Source organism: Piliocolobus tephrosceles, chromosome 15, assembly GCF_002776525.5.
Source record: "Piliocolobus tephrosceles isolate RC106 chromosome 15, ASM277652v3, whole genome shotgun sequence".
NCBI lineage: Eukaryota > Metazoa > Chordata > Mammalia > Primates > Cercopithecidae > Piliocolobus > Piliocolobus tephrosceles.
The window spans coordinates 15,554,362-15,559,824 of record NC_045448.1 but is presented as its reverse complement, the minus strand read 5'-3'; the positions used below and the strand labels follow the sequence as shown (position 1 = coordinate 15,559,824).

The window sequence follows — 5,463 nt, the reverse complement described above, 5'->3', positions numbered from 1 at the left end:
CGCGGTGCTAGTTGCTGGATGAAGTGAGGACCTCACCCTAACACAGCCTTAGCTTCCTCGGAAGGACTGAGCACCTTTATGGTAGCTGAGGAAAGCAAGAATATTTTTCAGAGTATACATCCAGGAATGGAATTGCAGGGTCTTACATAAGCATGTGTTTTCAGCTGTCATTGGTAATGCCAAATTGTTTTCCAAAGTGTTGTATGTGTTTACATTCCCACCAGCAGTGTGCGAGTGTTATTCTTGCCACATGCCCTCTCTAATACTTGTTCTTGTCAGACATTTTTTTTTTTTCTAATTTAATGGGAAAACAATATGTCATCATGGTAGCAAAATCTTGATAATGAATGAGACTGAAAATCTCTACGTTTGTGTTTTTCCTTCTATGTAATATCCGTTATGGTCTTAGACTATGTTTTGTTTTGTTTTTAACTAGGTGATATGGTTAGGCTTTGTGCCCCCATCCAATCTCATTTTGAATTATAATTCTCATAATCCCCACATGTCAAGGGAGAGACCAGGTGGAGGTAATTGAATCATGGGGGCAGTTTCTCCCATGCTGCTCTCGTGATAGATTTTACAAGATCTGATGTTTTTATAAGGGGCTTCCCCCTTCACTTGGAACTTCTCCTTCTTGCCACCTTGCCAAGAAGCTGCCTTGCCTCCCCTTTGCCTTCCGTCATGATTGTAAGTTTCCTGAAGCTTTCCCAGCTGTGCTGAACTGTGAGTCAATTAAACCTCTTGCTTTTACAAATTGCCCAGGCTTGGGCAGTTCATTATAGCAGTGTGAAAATGGATGAATACACTAGGTCGTCTCTCTTATTGATATGACGTTCTCTTTTTTTAATATTTTGGATAAAAGTCCTTTGTCGGTTATATATACTGCAATCTTCTCTCATTTCTTGGCTTATATTTTCCTTTTTTTTTTTTTTTTTTTGACACAGTCTCATTCTGTTGCCCAGGTTGGAATATAATGGCATGATCATGGCTCACTGCAGTCTTAACTTCCTCAGGCTCAGGTGATCCTCCCATCTCAGCCTCTGGGTAGCTGGGACCTATAGCCACCACAATCAGCTAATTCTTTTGTATTTTTTGTGGAGACGTGGTTTCACCCAGGCAGAGTATTTTCCTGTTAATGATGCCCTTTGAACTGAAGTGTTTTAATATTTTCATATTTATCATTTTTTCATTACAAGTAATGCTTTTTAAATCTCATTGAGAAATCTTTCCCTACTCAGAAGCTATAAAGATGTTCAACCGTTTCATTTTTATTTATGTAACCTTCTTAACACATTAATTCTTTATCTTAGCCCAGTTGTATTCCTCTGCCCTTTGCCTTTTGTTGTTACTGTTGTGAGGGCAGGTGCCAATTTCATTTTCTCTCTTGTGAAGTAATCTCTTTTCTTTTTGGTTCACCTACTACAACATTTTGGCTGTAAGTGTGTATGAATATTTTCAAACATTAAAAAGAGTTAAAAGAATAGAACAGTGAACATGATAACACTTGTCCCAAGGTTTAGCCATTGTTAACAGTTTTTCCTGACTCTGCTTAAGACCTCTTTTTCTTTGAAGTTCTCTGGTTTTATTATCATGTGTTTTGTTATTTATTTCCTTTAGTTTACCTGCTTGGGATTCATTGAACTTCTGGAATCTTCTGGATTTGCATCTTTCTCCAATTCTGGAAAACCAGTATCAGTTTTTTATTTATTTATTTATTTATTTTTTGAGATGGAGTCTCTCTCTGTGGCCCAGACTTGAGTGCAGAGACATGATTTCAGCTCACTTCAACTCCTGCCTCCCAGGTTCAAGTGATTCCCTTGCCTCAACCTCCTGAGTAGTTAGGATTACAGGTATCTGCCTCCACACTGCTAATTTTTGCATTTTCAGTAGAGATGGGTTTTTGCCATGTTGGCCAGGATGTTCTCAACTGAACTCCTGACCTCGTGTGCTCTACCCACTCTGGCCTCCTAAAGTGCTAGGATTAGAGGTGTGAGCCACTGCGCCTGGCCCCAATATCAGTTTTCTATTACTGCATAACAAACTGCCCCCAAACTTAGTGGCTGAAAACAATACACCATCTATTTTGTCATCCAAACAAGTCTGCAGTTTCAATAGGTGTCTGAGGGGACAGTGTGCCTGTGCTCCATGTAGTGTCATGAGAGGCAGCTCAGGAAAGAATGACTAGGATGGCTCAGGGCTGGCAAACAGATGTTGATGTTGAGTGGTTTTCTCTGCCTGTTTTCTAAGAACAGCAGTTCAGAAGTTCAAAGATTTCTTTGTATTTTGTACTCTCGCTGTCTCTTTCAGTCCAAACTGATGAAATTCCTTTAAAACTTTGTGGACTTCTTATGAATCAATTTATAAATTCACTCCATTAGACAAAAGCCATACCCACAGGTTTCATAGAGATCATCTCTACTTTGAGCTCCTTGTGAAATTTTCAGAAGCCCAGTTGTTTAACAGAGAAGGCCAGTGAGGCACAGTGTGAAGACCCTTAAAAGGGCCTTTGGTGTGTTTGAAAGGGTCTCTGGGGCACCACCTTAAATCTAACTAAGGTTTTTAACAAAGGTTTTAGAGTCAAATCCTTGGCTTCGTCTTTACACCATGATCTAGTGACAGTGCTCTGAATTTGGTCTTTGCCTGAAAGCCATTCTTAATTAGAGAATCACATATATCATCTATAATAGAGAGACTGGAATGAGAAACATTTTTATTTCCAAACATGGTAAGTCCTGACCCCTGATTTTTTTTAAACTAGACTTTATTTTTTTTAGAGCAGTTTTGGATTCAGAGCAAAATTAAATGGAAAATACACAGCTTTCCCATCATCAATATCCCAATCAGTGTGGTGCATTTGCTACAGTTAATGAACCAACATTGACACATTATCAACCAAAGCTCATGTTTTACATTAGGGTTCACTCTTTGTGTTATACATTCTATGGGTCTTAAGTATAGAATAACACCCATTCACCATTATAGTACCAGAGAATAATTTCACTGCCCTAAGAATCCCCTGCACTCCACCTATTCATCTCTTCCTCCTCCCAAACCCCCGGCAACCATTCATCTTTTTACTGCCTCCACAGTTTTGCCTTTTCCAGAATGACATATAGTTGGAATCATATAGTATGTAGCCTTTTCAAGTTTGCTTCTTTCAATTAGCAATATGCATTTAAGATTCCATCATATCTTTTCACTGCTTGATGGCTCATTTCTTTTTACTGTTGAATAATAGCTGTTGTATCTATGTACTGGTTTATTTGTCCGTGTACCTTTGAAAGGACATCTCAGTTGCTTTCAAGTTTTGGCAATTATGAATAAAGCTGCTATAAACATGCATGTGCAGGTTTTTGCACGGATGTTTTAATTCACTTGAGTAGCTTTTTTATATTTAAAAGTTATTCATTACTTTATCTTTCTGCTCTCTCATTTTTTATAGACTACTTGGAGAAACCAGGCAGCAGCACTCTGCCTGGAAATTTTCTTACCTAGAAGATCAATTCATTAGGTAAATAGGTACATTTTATTTATTTTTTATTCATACCATTTTACTTAGTTCTAATTTTTTTAATGTAAATTGTCAGTTTATAATTGTATATACTTACGGGGTACAGAGTAGTATTATGATTTATGAGTACAATGTGCAGAATTAAACCAATCTAATGGTATATTTTCTATATTATATGTTACTACAGGTAATAATGTTGTTAAACTTTATGTTACTGGACCCAAGAGTCTTTTTCCTACATTCCGATAAGCCTCTCTTGCATTTCTTTAAGTCCTCACCAGCAGCCTCTGCAAACCCTTTTGGCTTCCACTCACCATCTGGTCCCAAAGTCAATGTTACATTTTTAGGGTTTTGTGTTTTTTGTTTTTTGTTGTGTGTGTGTGTGTTTTAATACAGCAACATCACACTCCTGGTATCACAACTTATTCCAGTTATCTACCGCTTCATAAAAAACTACCTAAATGTAGTGGCCTAAAACAACAGTGCTTTGTTTTGCTCATGAATTTGCAATTTGGGGGAGGCCCAGTGAGGATGCGTCTCTGCTCCTGTGGTGTCAGTTAGCGCGTTTTCTCACTCCTCTCCTAACGGAACTCCAGTCTGAGCATGTTTTAGTCCTTCTTACCCTCTTTTTCACATCTTTTAGCTTTTCTTTCTTTGTTTCTGCGCTGCGCTCTAGATCGTTTCTTGATATTCCAACTTACCTATTTTCCCTGTTGGATTTAATCTTCATTTAAACCCACCTATTCAGGGTGTGTGTGTGTGTGTGTGTGTATGTGTGTGTTTTGATATGAAGTCTCAGCTCACTGCAACCTTCACCTCCTGGGTTCAAGCAATTCTCTTGCCTCAACCTCCCTAGTAGCTGAGACTATGCCTGGCTGATTTCCTTCCTTCCTTCCTTCCTTCCTTCCTTCCTTCCTTCCTTCCTTCCTTCCCTCCCTCCCTCCTTCCTTCCTTCCTTTCTTTTTTTGAGACAGAGTCAGTCTGTCGCCCAGGCTGGAGTGCAGTGGCACAATACTGGCTCACTGCAACCTCCACCTCCTAGGTTCAAGAGATTCGCATGCCTCAGCCTCCAGAGTAGCTGGGATTCCAAGTCTGAGCCACCATGCCCAGCTAATTTTTGTGTTTTTAGAAGAGAGGGGTTTTCAGCATGTTGGCCAGGCTGGTCTCAAACTCCTGATCTCAAGTGATCTGCCCTCCTTGGCCTCCCAAACTGCTGGGACTACAGGTGTGAGCCACAGTGCCTGGTCCACATATTCTGTTTTTAACTTCAATTTTAACTTGCTTCTTTCAAAAATTTGCTTGACTTTTCTTTTTAATGGTTAGCCCTGCAAAAGCAAGACCTCAAAAAATTAATTAAAAAACTCTGAGGTGTTCCTCTCCATGGGAATCTTTAGTAAAAGGCAAAAGACTTATATGATCTGAAGAGAAACTAGAGCATTGTTTAACTTTTATTACAGTATAATTTGCAAACAATAAAATGCATATATTTTAAGTGAACAATTTGGTCAGTTTTGACAAATACATACACTTCTGTAACTATCATCCTAATTAAAATATAGAATATGGTTGACCCTTGAACAGCATGGGGATCAGAGGTACTGACCCTCCAATGAGGTTGAAAATCCATATATAACTTTTGTCTTCTCCAAAACTTAAATACTAATAGCCTACTGTTTACCACAAGCCTTACTATAACATAAACAACACAAATTTTGCATGTCATATGTATTATATACTGTATTCTAACATTAAGGTAAGCTAGAGAACAGAAAATGTTATTAAGAAAACCATAAGAAAGAGAAAATATATTTCCTATCATTCAGTGGAAGTGAATCATCATAAAAGCCTTCATCCTCATTGTCTTCATGTTGAGTAGGCTGAAGGGGAAGAGGAAGGGCTGATCTTGCTGTCTCAGGGGTGGCAGAGCCAGAAGAAAATCTGTTTATAAGTGG

At 38.6% G+C, this 5,463-nt stretch overlaps 1 non-coding gene across 1 annotated transcript; it reads right to left on the bottom strand.

The window, feature by feature from the left end:
• Positions 1-4,832: 4,832 nt before the first annotated feature.
• Positions 4,833-4,949, bottom strand: LOC111532336. Its single transcript, XR_002728513.1, has one exon. It is a non-coding gene; the product is annotated as a U5 spliceosomal RNA (small nuclear RNA).
• Between the last annotated feature and the right edge of the window lie 514 nt (positions 4,950-5,463).